Source organism: Mirounga leonina, unplaced genomic scaffold, assembly GCF_011800145.1.
Source record: "Mirounga leonina isolate KUSES-001 unplaced genomic scaffold, KU_Mleo_1.0 Mir_82, whole genome shotgun sequence".
Taxonomy (NCBI): domain Eukaryota; kingdom Metazoa; phylum Chordata; class Mammalia; order Carnivora; family Phocidae; genus Mirounga; species Mirounga leonina.
In genome coordinates this window covers 57,327,151-57,348,761 of record NW_023270825.1, presented here as the reverse complement: position 1 = coordinate 57,348,761, position 21,611 = coordinate 57,327,151, and positions in this window count along the sequence as shown.

Below are 21,611 nucleotides of genomic sequence, written 5' to 3'. Positions count from 1 at the left end.
AACTTGACAAAGAATCACCTGTGGTCTCTTCTACTTTGACAACCCTAATATTGGTGCCTTAATTTTCAGCAAAATCAAGAAGAAAGGATTTCGAATATACTCATGCCTCATAAAAAGTTCAGTTTCATTTAGATTTTAGTCTTGGATCCTATTATCTCTCGGTTAAATTAGATCCCAAAAGACTAATTTTCAAGTCCCTTTGATAGTATTAATACTGGTACCTTTTAACTAAATCTGAGAGTAAAATTTAAGTCCCAGAAGAGGACAAATGAAGATGATTGATCATAGAATTCTAGTGCTGAGGCTAGTATCCCAGGCTGCTGAATTCAAACTAGAAATTCAAAGGAACTTCTTTAATCCTAACTCCATCATCATCCATTTTTCCAAAGGAACAGAACTGCTAGTGAACCCATAATGAATCTGATTATCCCTGTAAAACCTAGTTGTGCTTTGTTTTTTCTACTGAGAAAAAGTAGAACAGCCACACTACCTCCTTTATTGTCCTTCTTTGTAAAGGTCACTAGCTACATCTGGGGTCTCTAGAAATCTGAATGGCCAACTGATGGATATGAAAAGGTCATCTGCCCTCCCAGACATATGAAAGTCAGCCGTCTTTATTTGGGCATTTTGCCCGGGAGAGGTGCAAAAGAAAACTAAAACGACTACATTGGGTTTACTATCTCACTTTATTAGGACTTGTGTAGCATCTTTGTTCCTTAGAGGAACAAAATGGAGAGAACTAAAAATAGAGGACATTGATCTTTTCCTGGCACTAAGCTTCATGAAGAATAGCTTTTTGCAAAAGAGCGGCTTTATTTCATCTATTTAAGTATTCCACATCATGCGTGCGACATAGCATTTTCTTTAATGTATTCCATTTCTAGTTCTGCTTTTATTTTGTCAACAGCAACTTTAATATTAATGATTCACACCAAAAAAGAGACTGAAAATACTTAGTTCAGAATAAAATGACTCCTCTTTTTGTCATAGGCAGGAAGCTAACTTAAACTGATGTTAAATTGTCACTGAACATGAAAACAAAAAATGCAAGCCATTGATTTTTACAGAACTTATACATTGTTTACACTTGTGAAAGCCCATTTTTAGTTATTTGAAATAATTTTCTATTATAAAGCACTGACATGTTTCCTGCTGTTTTCATCAGGCATACGTTTTCATTTTCTGCTGGAATGTTTCCATGTACTTGTGTATGATTATACCCCAATTTCTGTGTAACTCTCCTAGATTATGTAATGATAAAACTGTGCATTTTTGTAGTAGGAAGGGAAGTCTACGTCTATGTCTAATTCAACAATAGCCATACTACTCAGTGCATCCTGTCAAGTTTTCAAAAGTAAGGAGGTAAGGATGCCTGGGTGGCTCAGTTGGTTAAGCATCTGCCTTTAGTTCAGGTCATGATCCCAGAGTCCTGGGATCAAGTCCTGAATCAGGCTCCTTGGTCAGTGAGGAGCCTGCTTCTCCCTCTGCCTGCCACTCTCCCTGCTTGTTTTCTCTCTCTCTGACAAATAAATAAATAAAATCCTAGGTGCCTGAGTGGCTCAGTCGGTTAAGCGTCTGCCTTTGGCTCAGGTCATAATCCCAGGGTTCCGGGACAGAGCCCCGAATCCGGGGGGGTCCCTGCTCAGTGGGGAGTCTGCTTCTCCCTTTCCCATTCCCCTGGCTTGTGCTATCTTTCTCTCTCTCTCTGTCAAATAAATAAATAAAATATTTTTAAATAATAAAAAAATAATAAAATCTTAAAAAAAAAAGTAAAAAGGGATATACAAAATAGTTCTTGAAGATTGATAAAAAAGAACACCAACAATATTTTTTTTCTGATATCCAAGACCCACCTAACTGTACATCTAGTTTGTTTCACTTTCAGAATGTTAACCTGAGTCGTGACAAAAGCAAAGATACTGAAGGAGCCAGTTTCCCGGACTGTACATCCAAGGAGTGCATTTGTGATACACCACACCTCACCTGGGTCCCCAACTCTGAATATCCTCAAGTGCTGCCTTGAGGTCTACATACTTCCATCGCAGCCAGGGAAATGCTTCTGGAACAATATGGGAAGTGAACACAGAACACAGAAATGTAATATTTTGGTATAAAAATGTGGTTGCTAAGAGAAAAAGAAGATAAATTGGTTGACAAGGCAGAAATGAGGTTTTTGCAATTTAGCCCTGAGAGAAAGAGAGAGAGAGAGATCAAATTCTAATAAAATACCCATAGACCTCGAGACTCCTTGGTGACGAAGGTGGGTGAGGGTTGTTGGAGTCGAGACAGGGTGCCATCGCTGTGGAGTCGAGACAGGGTGCCATCGCTGTTGGAGTCGAGACAGGGTGCCATCGCTGTGCTATGCAGTGACTTGGAGTGGGTCAAATTCTGTGACCTGGTACATCAGAATGCAGCTAGAAAATACTTCAGACTCGAAGTGCTCTGAGCTATCCAGAGCTAACTAACTCTGGTTTCCTGTCTAAAGCATGCATCTTCATTGCATCTCCAAAGTCAACACTAAACCAGGAATGAGAACTAACATACTCCTACTGTTGTGGGTTACATTGTGTCCCCCAAAAAGATATGTTGAAGTATTAATTCCTGACCTCTGTGAATATGACTTTATTTGAATATAAGGTCTTTGCAAATGTAATGAAGTTAAGATGAGGTTATACTGGGTTAGGGTGGACCCTAATCCCATACAACTGGTGTCCTTAAAGAAAAGAAGAGACATAGACATGCAAAGAAGGAAGACAATATAAAGACACACAGAGAAATGGCATGCGATTGGATGATGAGTCCACGAGCCAAGGAACACCAAAATTGCCAGAATCACCACAAGTTAGGAAGTGGCAAGGAAGGATCCTCTCTTAGAACCTGAGAGAGATGGGCGCCTGGGTGGCTCGGTCGTTAAGCGTCTGCCTTCAGCTCAGGTCATGATCCCAGGGTCCTGGGATCAAGTCCCACATCGGGCTCTCTGCTCGGCAGGAAGCCTGCTTCTCGCTCTCCCACTCCCCCTGCTTGTGTTCCTGCTCTCGCTCTCTCTCTCTCTGTCAAATAAATAAATAAATAAATAATCTTTAAAAAAAAAAAAAGAAAGAAAGAAAGAACCTGAGAGAGAGGGCATGGCCCTGGCAACTCCTTGATTTCAGACTTATAGCCTCTGAAACTGAGAGACAATAAACTTCTGTTGTTTTAAGCCATCAAGTTTGTGGGCATTTCTTATGGGAATCCTAGGAAATTAATACACCTGCCTTGAGCATGGGAACAGGAAACAGAGATGGTGCTGCTTTGAGGGAACTGGAGAGAGGAGCATGAAGCAAGCAGCATTTGATCTGTACCTTAACAACCGGATGAGATTTTAATAAGTTGAGATGACGGAAGATGAGGGGAGGACAGCCCAGTAGACAGAGACTGCATGAGAAAGGGAGAGCAGTGGAGAAAGGCAGATCATGCTTGGGAAACACCAGGAAATCCAATTTTAGTGTACCACAAGTGTGTATGGAGTAGAGCCCGCAAGCCTACAATGTGACGTAGGCCAGATTGAGCAGACAGCCTAAGGGGCTCAGACTTAAACCATAACTAATATAGAGCTATTGGACTCTTTTAGGCAAACCATGTTTTGATCAGATCCTAGCTTAGAAAGCTTAATTTGCCAGTGTTTGAATGGTGGCTTGGGGAAAGGAAAGAAACTGAGAAAAAAAAAAAAAGTAAATGCAGTTAGGAAATTACTGCAGTAGTCCAAGAAGTGACAATAACAGTAAACTATAGAACTGTATAGAAGAAACAGGAAAGGAACAAAAGAGACAGAAGTACAAGCTTAGTAGAGATAGAACTGATAGTTCTAGATGCTTAATTTCATGTAGGGATAAAAAAGAATGAATGAAAAATAACTTAGCCTGGTTGGCTAAGATAAGAGAGACATCATTAATAGAAAAAGGCTGGAAAGGTGGATTTAGGGAAAACACGAGTTCGAGAAGCTGGTTTATGGCAGGTTAAACTGAATTCTTTCCTGCTACACAAGGATGCAGCATTCTTGCTGGAGAAGTCTCCGAGCCAGTTCATATCTCAGCCTGAGCTGTTATAGCACTGAACTGGGGTTAGGGGAAGGCAAAAGAGAAAATGGGAAAAGAAGGGATGCCTGGGTGGCTCAGTTGGTTAAGCGACTGCCTTCAGCTCAGGTCATGATCCTGGAGTCCTGGGATCGAGTCCCGTGTCGGGCTCCCTGCTGAGCAGGGAGTCTGCTTCTCCCTCTGACCCTCCCCCCTCTTATGCTCTCTCTCTCTCTCTCTCAAATAAATAAATGAATAAATCTTTAAAAAAAAAAAAAAAGAAAAGAAAAGAAAATGGGAAAAGAAAAATAGACCCAAAACATGTTTGATAACATCTCTACTGGGCACATGTATGGATCCCCTGAGACAATCTGAAAGCAGCCATAATGGGAGGTTGAACAAGCCACAAGCCACAGTTTTTTGTTTGTTTGTTTTTTTAAGACTTTAAGTAATTTCTACACCCAGTGTGGGACTCAAACTCATGACCCCAAGATGAAGAGTCACATATTGCCGTGACTGTGCCACCAGGTGCCCTACAAACCATAGTCTTGAGTATGCCACAGGCCGATCCTTTTCCAAAGCCCTGAGCCCAGCTCATCTGCCCAGGGGAATCTTGAAAATGGTGGAGATGCCAAAAATGGGAAATAGATGAGGGACCTACAGGGGGCCCATAAGTTAGTGCTCTTTCTGATTCAAAAGGAAAGATAAAACTTGCATAAGGCCCCAACACATATTTTAAGCCTGTATATATAACCAAAAGCATTGTAAATACAATGACTAAAGAAAAAGAAATGCTCAGATTTCTAGGTCAAAGTTAATATTTTTAGCGGCACTAAGGTATCTAAGTTATACTTGTCAAATTATACACAGTGGAAAATTATACAAGCCCTCATTGAAAATTCTTATTTCTCTAAGCCAAAAGAAACTGGAAATGCTCATTTATTAAATTTATGTACTTACAGAAGTTACTAATCAACAGAAGAATGTGTTACAGATCGTGCTAAAGGAAAATGTGGCTTCCTCCATTCCATAGCAACTACTATAGACCAGATACTGTTTTGGCATTGGAGTGAAAAAAAAAAAAAAATACACGGCCCATACCTGTATTAAGGTTATGGACAAAAAATAAGGAAAGCAACAAATAAGTAGATTAAACAACAACCAAAAAAAAAAAAAAGGATACTGTGATAGAAAATAATGGGTAGGGGACATCTTTAGATAGAGTGGGCATGAAAACTTTCTCTGAAGAGCTGACATTTAAATTGAGATCTTAGGATGAGAGAACCAATATTGTTGTTTTTTATGGAGATATAATTGACATATGGCATTGTATAAGTTTAAGGTATACAATGTTGGTTTGATACATTTATTATTGCAATATGATTATCACTGAAGCATTAATACCACTCATACGTCACATAAAACATAACTTTGAAGTATATAATATAGTATTATTGACTATAACCACAGTGCTATCCATTAGATCTCAAGAATATATTTATCTTCTAGTTGCAGATTTCTACCCTCTAATAACATCTTCCCAATTTCCCCACCCCACAGCCTCTGGCCAATAGGTACATGAAAAGATGCTCAACATCACTAATCATCAGGGAAATGCAAAGCAAAACCACAATGAGATATCACCTACACCTGTCAGATGGCTAATATCAGACAAGAAATAACAGTGTTGGCAAGGACGCAGAGAAAAGGAAACCCTTGAACACTATTGCTGGGAATGTAATTGGTGCAGCCATTATGGAAAACAGTATGGGAGTTCCTCAGAAAAGTAAAAATAGAATGACCACATGATCTAGCAATCCCACTTCTGGGTACATATCCAAAGGAAATTGAAAACAGAATATCAAAAAGATAATCTACATCCCCATACTTATTGTAGTATTATTCACAATAGCCAAAATATAGAAACAACCTAAGTGTCTGTTAGCAGAGGAATGGATGAAGACGTTGTGTTCATATATACAGTGCAATAATACTCAGGCAAGGAAAAATCCTCCTTCTGCAGTAACATAGATGGACCTTGAGGGCAGTATGCTAAGTGAAATAAATCAGACAGAGAAAGACAAATACTGTATGATCTCGTTTATATGTGGAATCTAAAAGCCAACCTCAGATAAGAGCAAATCTTTCAAAGAACTGGGGGTGGTAATGTTTCTGCCAAAATGATTGGTGAGAAGGCCCTAAGTTAAGAAAGCCCTCAGCATGTTCAAGGAACTGAAAGAAAAGGTCATTCCAGCTGGAGCAAAGTGAGAGAAAATGAGAACGTTACCAGAAGAAGCTGCAAAAACAAGCTAACAAAAAAACCACACACACACACACCCACACACACCAGAATGAGCAAGACTGAGTACTGCCTGATAGGATACCATAGAGTTTGGGACTATTTCTGAGCACAATGGGAAGCTGAAGAATTTTATACTGGAGAACATCCAATTTTCTTGCTTAAAATTTTATAATTTTTGCTGCATAGAAAATAAATAACACAGAGCGGGCGCCTGGGTGGCTCAGTTGGTTAAGTGACTGCCTTCGGCTCAGGTCATGATCCTGGAGTCCCTGGATCGAGTCCCGCATCAGGCTCCCTGCTCGGCAGGGAGTCTGCTTTGCCCTCTGACCCTATCCCCTCTCATGTGTTCTCTCTCATTCTCTCTCTCTCAAAATAAATAAAATCTTTAAAAAAAAAAAAAAAAGAAAAGAACACAGAGCTTGGCAAACCCTAGATACTGAGTAAGTGGGGAGAACAGAAGACAGGAGGCACAACAGGAGGCTCTTTGAATAATGTAGGTGAGAAATGAGAGAAGTGGACATAGTCAAGAGGCAGTTGAGTTAGAACAGATAGGAATTCACAGGAGATTGGAATAGAGAAGCGATGAAGAGGGAGGAACCCAAGATGACTCCCAGTGTGGTGACTTGGGCAACTGGCTAGATGATGGTGCCCCGACTAAGCTGGTGAAGAAGGAGCAGGTTTGGGAGAGGGGATCAAGAGCTGGGGTTAGGGCATGTCAAGTTTGGAACACCTGTGAAACCGTCATCAAGTGCTCCCATGGTGAGTTGTTTAAACAGAGTCACTTATACTAAGCATGTCCCCAACCAAGACTTATCTGAATTACAGTTTCAGCTCTCCTAGAAATGGAAAGTTAAACCAGTTAATCAGGAATAGCCTGTTAAGCATTAGTTAGGTCATCTGCCTGATAAACCCCTGCCATCCCCTATAAGGAAAGTAACCTTTCAGTAACTAACCCACCTTTTCCTCCAGTACAACTTCCTTGTTCCTGCTCCCTTCTGCCTAGAAAATCTCTTGCCTTGTATAGCTTTTCAGACCATCTTTCTATCTACTAGATTAGGTGCTGCCTGACTCGGGAATCACTGCATAAAGTCAATAAGATCTTTAAAACTTATTCAATTAAATTTTGTTTTTTAAGAGTCTAGAGGTCAGAGAAGACATCTGGGCTGTGCATATACATTTAGAAATAGAAGAGATCACCCAGAGAATGTGTAGGAAACTCCCACACCTGGAAGTGAGGGGAAGGAAGAAAAATCTGCCAAAAGTCACACGTGCCACAATATTCCCCTTTTGCATTCAAATCCGTTCCTACCCTCCTAGAGTTAAGCCTTATCCTGACTGGTAGGATAACCATTTCCTTACTTTTTTGTAATAGTTTTACCACCTAAATATTCAGACCTAATAATATGTTTAGTTTGCGTGTTTCTGGCATCAAGGTTAGTCTATCTGTAGACAATCAGCTGGAAAGTAAATGCTCTTTGTCTATTCTCTGGAATAGTTTATTTAAGATAGGAATTATTTCCTGCTTAATATGTTTGACAGAAATAGGTGAAGCCTTATGGGCCTGAACTTTTCTTAATTGGAAGGTATTTAACTACTGATTCAGTTTCTTTAATGGTTACAGAAATATCTGGGTTTATTCTCATTTATTGATACTAAAACAAACAACAACAAAAAAAACCCAGTCAAGTACTGACTAATTGAACACAACTTTCATAAGCTTAATATATATTTTTCCTTTTGGAGGGAAATTGAGGGAAGAGTTGGGTTGGGATAAATCACTATTAAGTTATTATTAAATTTGCATTTTTAGATTATCTATCAAATTACTCAAAAAAGGTACTGGATAGCTGACCAAAAAAAAGGCAAGATTAAGTGTTTAACACAGCTGATGTACTGGACTCCGTGTATCTGCCTCCCCGGATTTGCTCAGTCAAGGTTTTCTGCTCCATGCTACCAGTGACTCAGTTAAGATCATCTTGCACTGATTGCATCGTTGAAAACCACTAGTAGGCAGTTTTGCTCTCCAAAGGAAGAAGGTTCGTTGCTACATTTGTTGTGGGGCTATGTCCTTGTGGCTTTCCACCTGCATGGCTGGCCAGGCTACAAAACTGGCTGCCCCAGTTCCTACATACGGCTTGTAGGCATGACCTGAGAGTACTTCGCCTCTTGCCTTCCGTCATCAGTTTCCCTGCTGCCCCTGAAGCAGCAAACACTGGAGGATTTTCTCAGCACACACACACACGTGCACGCGCGAATGCACGTGCACACACACACACACATACACACAGTCAAGCCTAGGCAGTCTGTAGACTCTAGGCACACAGGCAACACCCCTTGGCTGGGATCTGCTCCCACGGCTCCTTCCCTGGGGCTCCTGTCCATGCAGAATTGGCTGCCCCTGATGTTTTGAATTCAGATTCCCAAGCCAGTGCTGGAGGGACTAAGAGGCACACAATGGAACTGTAGGGCAGAGGACATCCACGGAACAAACTTTGACTAATGAAATGTGAGAACTGGCACTTACTTTTTTTCCGCTCTTTCTCTCCCTGATCTGAGACTAATTTGAGGCACAAGTTAGTTAACAGCCGCAGTGCAGATGTCTCGTAAAACCAAGTAATCCTCTGCACACATCACAAAGCTCTGGCCAGCTCATTAACATGCCCCATTGCATTTTCCATCCCTCCTTTCCTGCCCTCACCCCTGATCCTGGCACTGCACTCTCCGATTAACTATTAATGTGGAAGATCGTGCCTCAGACTATTTCCTAAGGACCCCAGGCTAAGACAGTTAATCAAGTGCTACTATATATTTTTGGTTAAAAGTATCTTTTTCCATGTTTGCCATATACTGCTTACTCCTGTATTCATAATTACAACCACTGTCTCTCAAACATTTTTCACTCCGTTACTTCTCTCTCTGGTCCCATATGCCTGTCTTTCTCTTTCTTCTTCTGTCATTCCTTCCTCCCTCCGTCCCTTCCTTCCTCTTTCTTTTATATAATACACAAATACAGGAATGAATAAAACGTAAATGTATATTTGACCAATAACAAAATACCCAGGTCAAGAAATAATATCATTGTCAGCACCCCAGAAGCCACACACCCCTTTTGACGGAAGTCCACTCCCAGCCCCCCGAGATTTCAGCATGATCCTACATTTAGTCATCACTATGTATCAATAGTTCATCAAGTAAGAAACGAAACTTGAACTGTCCTTCTTTGACACCCAGATGAAGAGATTTTCTTGGCCTAACAACTAATACCCACGTAAGACCTAAGGTTTATCATAATTATGTGTGCAACATACAGCCAAAAGTTTGACAAAACAATTCAACTTCTTATTCTAGAAAGCAGGAATGTCTTTAATCACCACAATAACAAGAAAAAGAATGTCAAATGTGCCTTTCATGACTCAGGGTTCCTTTGATGATCTGTTTCACCTATAAGAACATGTACTATGGGGCGCCTGGGTGGCTCAGTTGGTTAAGCGACTGCCTTCGGCTCAGGTCATGATCCTGGAGTCCCGGGATCGAGTCCCAGGGTCGAGTCCCGCATCGGGCTCCCTGCTCAGCAGGGAGTCTGCCTCTCTCTCTGACCCTCCCCCCTCTCATGCTCTCTATCTCATTCTCTCTCTCAAATAAATAAATAAAATCTTTAAAAAAAAAAAAAAAAAGAACATGTACTGTGTTTAAGAGAAGAATTTGGAAACAAAGAGTAACTCAGGCCAAAAAGCAGACTGAAGATTGAGAGTTTCATTCCTGGATCTGCAATTAGCTCATCACTACTTTTAGAAAATGCTTACTCTTTCTCCTTATCTCCTTACTTTTTCCCCTTATCAGCAAAATACTACAACACAATCAACAAACCCAGGCACCAAGGCAGACAGACAGGTATTGATTTGCTTTCCCGAGGACCAGGGGCTTCAATGAATCAAGACTTCTGGGAAGCTAACCATTCCTTAAACACATAGTTTTACAACTAAACTGTGAAACACAGACTGGTTCTTTCTCTCTAGGCCTCTAGGGGAGGGGGTGGAAATTTTCACCTGTCGAAGGCCAAGTTTTCTTTTTCTTTTTTTTTTTTGCAGAAGCAGTTGGGGGAGAAAAGGATTCACATCAGCAGTGAAACAGATATTTTTGAAATTATTTTTTAATTATCTTTCCCAACTCCTCTCTATTCCCTCCCCATGAAGACCCTGTATACAACCTCCTAAACCTTTTTTCATACAAATATACTGAAACACAGGTACACATATATGGACTTTCCTGGTTATTTATTTACACACAAATGGACCCTTTTTATACATATTATTTTACTTTCACATATTACTTTTACTTTTGTAATATACATAATACTTTTACTAGCTTTATATATATCATGGATATAACTCTAGGTCAATAAACATAGGATAGATTCATTCTTATTAATTGCTGAATAATAACGTAGTATGGATGTAATACAATTAATCATTTCCCTATTGAAGCCCATGCAAGTTACTTTCAGATTTTTGCTTCTACAAATAATACATCAAAAAGCTTCTTATGTACTGGAGTTTTTATTTCAATGGAATAGATTTCCAAAAATAGGACTCCTGAGTAAAAAAGTACCTGTATTATTTATTTTTAGATATATAGCCTACTTTTCTTAAATGTTATAGTAATTTATACTTCTCCTAGGAAGAAATGAGTGCATATTCTCTCACTGGATATTTTTAGTTGTGTAACTTTTGCCAATCTAATAGCTGGAAAGTAGTTGTACTTTCTAACTAAGGGCTGCACTTCCCTAACTACTCCTGAGGTTAAGTATCTTCTCTATGGTATTTATCCTAGACTTGGTTTTTGTTGTTGTTGTTGTTGTTGTTGTTAAGATTTTTATTTATTTATTTGAGAGGGAGAAAGAGAGAGCACGCAAGAGCAGGGGGAGGGAAAAGCAGACTCCACACTAAGCAGGGAGCCTGACGTGGGACTTGATCCCAGGACCCCGGGATCACGACCTGAGCCAAAGGCAGATGCTTAACCGACTGAGCCACCCAGGCATTCCTCTAGACTTGTTTTTTATTGGTGGCTTCGCATTTTCAGTTTTCTAATTTGAGTTTTATTTTTGGAATCAATTTATGGGAGGTCTTTGAAGGATATGAACCCTTTTTTCTGGCATATGATTACTGTCTCTCAAAACTCTCCCACTAATCCCCATACGTGATGTAAACTTTCTTCTCGGTTTATGGTTTTTACTTTTGTTTGTGAGTCTTTTGCCATACAGGTTTTTAAATCTTTATCTAACTGTGGTAGAGATTCTCAGCTGCCCACCAAAATCCATTCTGCTTTCTTCTTCGCCACGTGACTAGACTGTCCTTCCCTTGTAGTGAGATGTGGCAGGGGACCGACTTTCACCAACGTAATGTCTGCAGAAGCAGTGTGTACCTCTTCCCAGATTTAGGCCTTAAAACGTAGCCATGCCCACTCCATGCTCTCTTCCTCCTTCCACCGGGTGGAACTCGGACGTGACAGCCCAGTTCGGAGCATGGAAAGGACAATACCCTAAGAGATGACAAAGCCGCATGTATCAGTGAGGATCCCATCAGGAGATCGAAACCAGGGGGATGTTTAATATAAAGAATTATTAAACTCTGATAAGTGAGTGGCTGTATGATATGAGGAAACACTAAATGGGACCCAAGAGCTGAGGGAGAGCATCCAGGGAAGGCCAAACTTAGAAAGGGGCTCCTTCCCCAAGGCTGGGGCTCAGGCCTCGTTGAGTGCAGCCCACGAGATAGCAGACTTGTGCTGGTTTGCCCAAGCCAGGGTTGGGCTGCGGTCACGGGACAAGGAGGAAGCAGCCCTCCAGAGTGCAGGCAGGCACAGGCAGTCAACTCAGGCCTGGCGCCATAGGCATGCAGGGGTGGGGGCGGGGAGCGCAGGTCAGTATAGGGAATCGTGGCACCCCTGCAGGCAGGAGGCCTGCAGGAACAAGTTTCGTGTGACGCAGACCTCAGGAAATCATCACCAGACCTGGCTGAGGCTGAAAGGTGGCCAAAGGACCGCTTGTTCTGTGTGCACATTTGGGGCAGAGCTCTACTGGCCATCCTCACACCCACACTGTTGACCCACCACGCAACTACCAGAAACAGTAAGAGAAGCCCCTGCTTCCAGCAACATCCCTCCAGCACCCTCTACTGAGAAAGCTTAACGTCATGCACACTATAACGGAAAGATGCTTAAAGGAATTCTGTTCACTACCAGACATCATGTATTGAAAGTGAATGTGGAGTTTACTGGCAATAAAATGATAACTGGCACACTGCGACTTGTCGACTTGGAAAGAGCCCAAGTTCCTGAATGACCACATGGTGCCCCCACAGCCTACCATCACTCGGAATGCTTGCCTCAGAAATGTTACATGACAAAGAAATAAGCTTTTGTATCTTTTGAGTCACTTGAGGGGGAAGCTCTTTGCAATAGCAGTTTGGTTTTACCCGAACTAATTCAGGAGTCAAATATGTTGATCTTTCCTTTATGATTTCTGGGGTTCCTGCCTCGCTTAGGAAGATCCTCTAAATTTCATTTAAAACTATATAGTAGGTGACTGTCCAATTAGCGAAAGACTAGTCAAGGGGCGCCTGGGTGGCTCAGTCGGTGAAGCAGCCGACTCTTGATTTCGGTTCAAGTCATGATCTCAGGGTCCTGGGATTGGCCTGCTTGGGCTCCGTGCTCAGTGGGGTGTCTCTTAAGGATTTCTCTCCCTCTCCTTCTGCCCCTCCCCCCCGCCAGACACTTCCTGATACAAATAAGCAAAAAAGGAAAAGACAAAGGAATATTGTTTAAGTACAGAACCATGAACACAAACCATTCTAGTTCCTTTGAGTGATCTCTGTGAATACTTTCCGAAATAAAGAGTTAAAGCAGCTGCAGAGAGGGATTTAATATAAAATAACCATAGTAAGTAGTTCTTCTAGTTGACTGAATGTCTTTACCACTCTATACAAATATCCGTTAATGAAACAAGAGGCTCGAATAGCTGGAAACACAGTGGAAAGTGTGGAAACTTCTACACACCGTCTTCCTGCAGAAATTATTCCTCTGGGCTACAACTCAGGTCTAACCTGAAGGTTGTCCTATCATGCGAAAAGCTAATTATAGCCTCTCCATGTATTCTCTATCGTCCTCCTGTCCTCTAGCATCATTTTCTCTTTCGTAAGAAAAGAGCGTGGCCTTACAGGGAAAGTCAGTCCACATTGAAGGCTGTACGTGTAAGCACATTCTATTGGCCAGCCACTGCGGGAAAAGACAAAGGAAAACCAGACCCCATCTGGATCCAAAGGTGTTATGGGCTCTCAGGGAACGTGAATCAACCCATGAAATAGGCAGCCCATAGGAACTTATCACTGATTTAAGTACCAATTGTGACAAGTGCCCGCCAACTCTAAGAGCAATGAAGAGATACAGGTTAAACATGTTTTTCACCTCCCTTTTCCTGTACACATCGGAAGAAATCACATAGATATATGTGTAAATACTGGCTGACTCACTGAGGCCACCAGGAGATAAAGCAATAGTCAGAATTTAGTGATTATCTAAAGGCGGCTGTTGATAAATATCACTGTGCTTTTTGCATTGAATGAATTTATTACATTTCAACCACTTGTTCTAAACAATAGCCTAAAATCCACTAACAAATACAGCTTTCTCATTATTGTTTTGTTGTGTTCTGGAACCCTCTTCTGGAAATTCAGGCTTGAATTTTGTGGTAATAGAAAACTAAATCACCTACCATCACCCCAACATTTTAGCCACATCATTGTACCTTCTTTACCTTCCTCCCTGACCCCACCTACCTAATGAATTCCTACTATCCTTCAAGACTCAGTTCAAATGTAACTCCTCTGGTGGGTCTTTTCTGAGTTCCTCTAGAATAGAATTAATTCATCCAGCATGCGTGTTGTCATGGTGCTTGGACACATTTACATCTTCATCTCCTGCTGATCTGTAGCAGAGATCTGGTCTTATACATAGATTTCTACCATGTGCCATTTGTGTGACCAATAAAAGTTTATTAAATGAATAAACTCTCCAAGTTTGCTGTATCACCTCCATCTTCTAATGTCAGGACTTCACATTCTTAAAATATTTCACCAAATGACTAATAATGCTCCAGGAAAATAGTGTGTCGCTTGCATTTAGAGCAATGTTAAAAGGCTCTCGGCCACTCTTCATGGGTTATGTCCTGGACGTGCGCTGCCCTCTGCTGGTGTCCATTTAAACAAGCACAAACGTGGTACCTGCTGTGCAAGGCTGGCCTTTCTTTAAATGGTGGTTCTAAACCCCTGCTGCGTTGGACAGCAGATAACCACATGCTCATAAACTATTTACAGAAGGCCAGTGGTGCAAAATGTCCACTTTCATTTTATAGTCTGTAAAGAATAGGCCAGATACCAAATAGGAAATAAAGACTGGTAAATTTCTTTATAGGTGTTTATAGGGGTCCTGAGTTGCTTTAATATTTGTATTGTTTTTATAATGCCAGTAAGTTTAAGTGGCTTTATTCCAATCTTGCTAGAACTACATAACTGTACCAAAGAAATGTAACATATTAATGCCACCAAAGTTCCATGATCCCAGAGAAAAATGAAGAGCTTCAAGCAACTGATGATGCCAATCTTTGATTCTACAAAATTATAAAATAAATGCATATTTATTGACTTGAAAGGCATTAATAGTAGGTTAAGTTAAAACAGTATGTCTACAGATATTGATATAGATATGGTTACATATATTGTAGTGTGTTTCTAATAAATGAGTATATATTTTATATGCATAGATCTGTAGGAAGAAAGGTCAGGAATAATATATCAAAATGCTAATGACTGGGTTAAGCGTCTGCCTTTGGCTCAGGTCATGATCCCGGAGTCCCGGGATCCAGCCCCTCATCTTCGGGCTCCCTGCTCAGCGGGGAGTCTGTTTCTCCCTCTCCTTCTGCCCCTCCCCCTGCTCCTTTTCTCTCTCACTCTCTCTCTCTCTCTCAAATAAATAAATAAAAAATAAACTCTTTAATAAAAGGCTAACGGCTGTAATCAGTGAGTAGATAGCAAAATTTTTAGCTGCTCTTAATTTCTTTATCTGCATTTTTCTAATTTTTCTGAAATAATCATGAATTAGTGGGGTAATGAAAAAAAAAGAAGACAGAAAAATTCAGCTAATGTTATCAGGGGAAATATTAATAGATAAGACCTGAAGTCAAAATTAAAATTCTCCTGTCTAGTGCAAGAAAAAGAGGCATCTTCTGATGCAAGCATCCCTAAGAGAAACAGATCTATGACTGTCAATTACAGGAAATGTGCTGAGCCCAGAAGCCTGTCCTCTTGAGGAGCAGGCTGGGTGAGGCATGGTTCAGCCCCATTTATATGGCAATTAATCATTAAGCCAGTCTGTTCTTCATTAAGAAGCCAATGAAGTCAGGCCCACGGTTGCTCCGGAAATACAGCTTGCTGAAATACTGCTTGAGTTATTCCAAAAAGGAACCAAACCATAGGCCCTTGAAGAAGCGACGAATGCTCAAGACAGGGGGGAAATGGCATGAATGCTTGGCAAAGAAAGCTCAGCAATTTTCTTTTTAATTATTGAGATAAGAAAGTGAGTTTGGTTTCATTTAGCTGTTCAAATAGAAATCTATTTAAATATTTAAACAGAAAAGCCTCCTGATCTACCATCCTGCCCTCCTGTAACAGCTATGGCCTTTCCACAGAGATAAATTTTATAGTGGATTTGGTTTGGGAAACTTCTATTTTATGGGTTAGAAATTGATTTCAAGAGCCTTCAGCAGAGTAAAACACACACAATTGTGTATTTGCTTTGGGGGTAAGTCCACACTCCCCTGCAGTACAAACTAAATCTCCTGCTGGTAAACACTACAATGTTTGGCATTTGAATTGCTTCTCTTTTAGAGATGTGGTCCTGATAATCTCTTTCACAAACCAGTAAGGACCCAAACCCTCCCCGAATGTTTTGCCCTTCTTTCCTAGACATCATCCTACACTGTTTTTCTCCATTCTACTTGGACAAATAAAATTCAACAACATCAAAGCAACAAATATTTATGTGCCTACTTGCTGTCCCCAGTGAAATTTCACTGATGGGTGAAATTTCCCGGATGGGTCCCTGTAACCAGACAAGTCTTCCTGCTCTCTTCCTTAACCAAGCCTGTGCCAGAATTTAAGGTTTGCTTCAATTATGTATCCTTCAAGAAGCAATTCCATAAGGAGGGGGAAAGGGAACCTGTTACAGCATTTAATCCATCACCCTTTTCATGCTTCCAGGGTTTTACTCTGTCTAGAATGCCCAGCCCATTTTTTCATCCAACAAAATCCTTTGACTTTGAAGGTCTAGTTTGACTGTCAGTACCTTTAGTCTCCTCTAAAAATGTAAGTCAATCACTCCCAGACAATTGTTCTCATCTGCCTTATACATACTTCAAGAAGAGCTCTAACATTGTACTTCAATTTTGTGTTTACCTATCTGTCTTCCCCCTTTAGGCTGTGAGTTCCCAAGGAAACAGACTGTCTCTCATCATGACATTCCCAGTACCTACTGTTCAGAGACTAAATGCTGAATGAATGAATAAATGACTGTAACAACCCCTGCAGAATCCAACTTGCCTATATACTTTCACATGTACAATAGGGAGATAAACGGATCCAAAAGATAGGGTAAGAGCTTTATTTCAACTCTTTTTATGACATGGGATACAATAGAATCGAACAAGTACTATTTTAATTAATACTTAACAGAATGGCATTTATTAATATTTCTATACAGGGCAGTGTGAAAGTAGCAATTTTCACTTCAGGGTTTCTCATGGGGAAAATCAGCTTTTCAAGAAAAAACCATAGATTTTCCTAGCAGCTCAAACTTCCTTTCACCAAATTCTGTTAACCCAAAATAGCCAGCCAAGAACTGTGTCACATTTTGTCACCCCAAAGAACAAGATTTTTTCCTGCTATGTTGGTGTGAACTTTCCTACATTGCTTTCTTCAGCTATGTGGGCCACAGGTGGCTGAGAAAATAAAATCTCAGATATCATTGCTTGATTCAGCAGTAAGAGACCCTGTAAATTTTTATGCTCCCAATTTAGCCTTTTATTTTCTTTAATCATAGCTCTTGCTTGCGAAACTTGTACCTCCACAATCATGAATTGTACTCTTCCCCTAAAATCTTCCCTGATATTATTCCTAAATATTCCACACATAAATTTCTTTCTGAGGGCACCTGGGTGGCTCAGTCGTTGAGTGTCTGCCTTCGGCTCAGGTCATGATCCCAGGGTCCTGGGATCGAGCCCCACATCAGGCTCCCTGCTCGGTGGGAAGCCTGCTTCTCCCTCTCCCACTCCCCCTGCTTGTGTTTCCTCTCTCGCTGTGTCTCTCTCTGTCAAATAAACAAAATCTTTAAAAAAAAAAAAAGAAATTTCTTTCTGAAACCTTTAAAACTAATCACTTTGTTGGTTAAGTTCAATTTTGTCTACTTCCTGTCTGCCAACAAGCAAGTTGAGATAGTCATTCTTTCAAGTCCACAGCAGCACAAAATGCAGCCTACCAACTGGTAGCAAAACCATCTACAAACCAAAGGCAGCTCCCAGGCTGGTAATTCGGCAAAGGTCCAAACTGTCACTAGCCCATCACTTGATTTGTTCGCCTGTGAAGCCATAGGTTTATTGTATGGAAGTACTAAGCAAAAGTAGTTGTTCCCATAATTCGGTTAAGAAAAAAAAAAAAAGTTTAACATCTATTACTTGAATATTTCAGATGAACATAGGTCAGCATGAACAGTAAAAGTAGAAATGTCAGGTTTCATGTCTTTGCAACACAAAATATCCATCGTTATTAGGCAAATCACTGTATTTTGCCCGTATTGGCACTTCCGTTTTCAACTTAAATGTTTATTTACCTGACATATCTCTAAAATATATAGCTAATTTCATCCCTCAGCCAGTTTATACATCAATAGTTTTGTTAAACTTAGCAAAATGATCATCTATATTTGTGCACAGTATAATTCCCAAGACTAAGAGTTAATGCTAATATCCTCTGGATGTGCTAGGATCTCCCAATGAAGTGATACCCAATACCAATCTTTTGGTGTGCTGATTAGAAAGCAATGTGAATTGACATGTGACTTTAACCATGATAGACAAAAGAAGTCACTGATGATGTCAAAAAAGAAAAAAAATGTTGGGGGGGGGGAGCGCCTGGGTGGCTCAGTCAATTAAGCCTCCGACTCTTGGTTTCAGCTCAGATCATGATCTCATGGGTCTTGAGACTCCGCTCCGAGTTGGTCTCTGCACTCAGCTGGGAGCCTGCTTAGTTTCTCTTCTTCCACCCCTCCCCCCACTTGTTCGAGAATGTGCTCATTTGCACACTTTCCCTCTCTCAAATAAATAAATAAATCTTTAAAAAAAAAGAAAAAAGAAAAAAATGTTGAATATGAAGTCTTTTATTTCCTAAGCTAGATTCATAACAGATTAGTTTTTACTCTGCAAATGTGGGTGAATACACTACACCTGTGCATCTGGGACAACCAGCTAGACACTACAGCTCTAATTTAGGATTATTTTATAAAGTTGGGTTTTTTCCCAAAGCTATTTGGGGTTGTAATTGGAACAAAAGTATCCTATGCTCTAAATTTTGAAACAAAAGCCAGATGTATGAAAATATTAAGCATGATGGACAAGATAGCATTAATTTTGTTTCTGGACTTATTTCCTTCTTGGAAAATTTCTTCACAAAGAAAGATTTATCTGGGGAGATTTCAGTTCTCATTGTGTTATTAAAAATTCAAGAAGCTGGGGCGCCTGGGTGGCTCAGTCATTGGGCGTCTGCCTTCGGCTCAGGTCATGATCCTGGGGTCCTGGGATCGAGCCCCGCATCAGGCTCCCTGCTCAGCGAGAAGCCTGCTTCTCCCTCTCCCACTCCCCCTGCTTGTGTTCCCTCTCTCTCTGTGTCTCTCTCTGTCAAATAAATAAAATCTTAAAAAAAAAAAAATTGAAGAAGCTTATATAGAGACCATGTAATAGTAGAATATTTGGTGGCAATACTTGGTAGGTGGCAATATTTGGGGTCTAAAACACATATTAAGATTTGAAACATTTTGACTTATCATAAATTTAATATATGGTTTATCAAATTAGTAAAACGTTTACTTTTAATAATGCTTGAAGCTAATACTGCTGCTACTGTAGTTATGAATAATTTAAATTTGAATTTAGATGCTTATCATTTCTGTCTAAAAAAAACTAGTGAAATGTAATATTAGGCTGACTGTTTCTCTGATTTCCATGTAAATTGCCTGTGTTAGTAAATTTGCTTGTCACTTAATACAGTCAAGAATTTATTTAATTACTGAATATTTCTGGTTTTTTATAAATCTTACAAGCTTTTCTGGAGGAAAAACTTTGTAGTGATCTAATACCCAGTTCTTCTGTAGAGGTTACTTCTTAAAATCTAACAAAACCATGGATTATTTAAATAAAAATAAAGCCTCTCATCTAACTGCATTATTTCAAATGCTTATTTTCTTTATTGTTAATGACACCATCTTAGAAGCTAAATACATTTTCCTTTGTGCTTGGCTTAGCATATTTGATGTCTGTTTGAGATAATACCCCATTTAATTTAGTTGAGATTCCTGTTCTCTAAAAGAAATGGGCTAGGAGGAAGTAAAAAGGGGACAGAATTGTCCCTAGATCATAGAACACGAAATGACAAAACAACAGGTGGTCAATCAATTATCTTTATGAGCCTGTACCTGAGTATACAGGAGAAAACCTGTGCCCCCAAAGAAGGCAAACCCAGAGGTCATCAGCATGTCATACTCTCTCTAGAGCTCTGTGCTATGGGGAAGAATCCTCACAGATACCAAGGTGAGCCAAAGACCACAAATGGACCAAGCTTTTATGATACATGGGTCACATCCTGTCACCACACTCTTCTTGCTCTTTACAGGAAGTGCCACCAAAATGTTCACTGATTCATTAATTTATTCACTCAGCACACATATTTTGGGCATGAAGTATGTGTCAAACACTATGAAATACCCTACTGCTAAAGGCATGGCCAGCCCATGCCTGCACCTTGCCCCCCTCATTTTTTTTTTAAAGATTTTATTTACTTATTTGTCAGAGAGAGAGAGAGACAGAGACATAGAGAGCACAAGCAGGGGGAATGGCAGGCAGAGGGAGAAGCAGGCTCCCCGCTCAGCAAGGAGCCCGATGTGGGACTCGATCCCAGGACCCCGGGATCACGACCTGAGCCGAAGGCAGATGCTTAACCAACTGAGCCACCCAGGTGTCCCCTTAACCCCCTCATTAAGTCAGCAGTGTGCACAAGCTCAGACCCCCACCCACCCCAGGAAAAAAAAACAAAGATTTCTCAAAATGTCAACAGCAGACCAAAACAATCCCATAGAAACCATTTAGAATAAGAAGACACAGCTAAAGGTGTATATGCTGAGTTTATTAGGCCTGCTGCCTGATTCTCTTTAGACTGGCAATTTACCCTTCACTACAGTAACTGTCCTTTGATGTCTTTCAAGATCTCTGTGCATGGATCAGGCCTTATATTTTACAACTAATTATACAGATATACACGCATCTCCTTAAAACGTGTACAAAATTATTCTCTTGACCCACGTAAGTTTAAAACTCTTTGTGCTTTAAATCCTCTACAGTTCATTGGAAATGCTAAAGCCAGTATTCTCTTAAGGGTAGTGGTGAGCCATGGTGGGCAAAAGATGCAGGTGATAATACTTGGAATGATAGGAGGCGTCACTAATTTGTTCATTCAATAAACATCTTTATTTCCTTACCCTGTACCTGGCTCTGTGCTATGCACTGGGGCTATACAGATAGACAAGATTAAAAATAATCACAAGTTCAATTCTTGTCTCAAGCTGCTCATGCTGTCCCAGAGAGGCAGACATGTAAACACTTACCATGCAATAGAATGGGTATGTAAGAGACATGTGAACAGGATACTGAAAAACAGGAACATTAGAAGATTCACCTAGAAGCAGAAGAGAAGGAGTCAGAATTTGACAGAGTAGGTGACAACTGAGCCAAATCTTATCAGACAGCTGGGAAGCCTAGGTGAACAAGAGTAAAAGGACATTCAAAGCAGTGAAACAGCACACTGCATTTAAGAGAATTAGATGTAGCTAGAATAAAATTGTGTCAGGAGATCAGGCTACAGAGATAAGCAGAGGTCAGACCACAA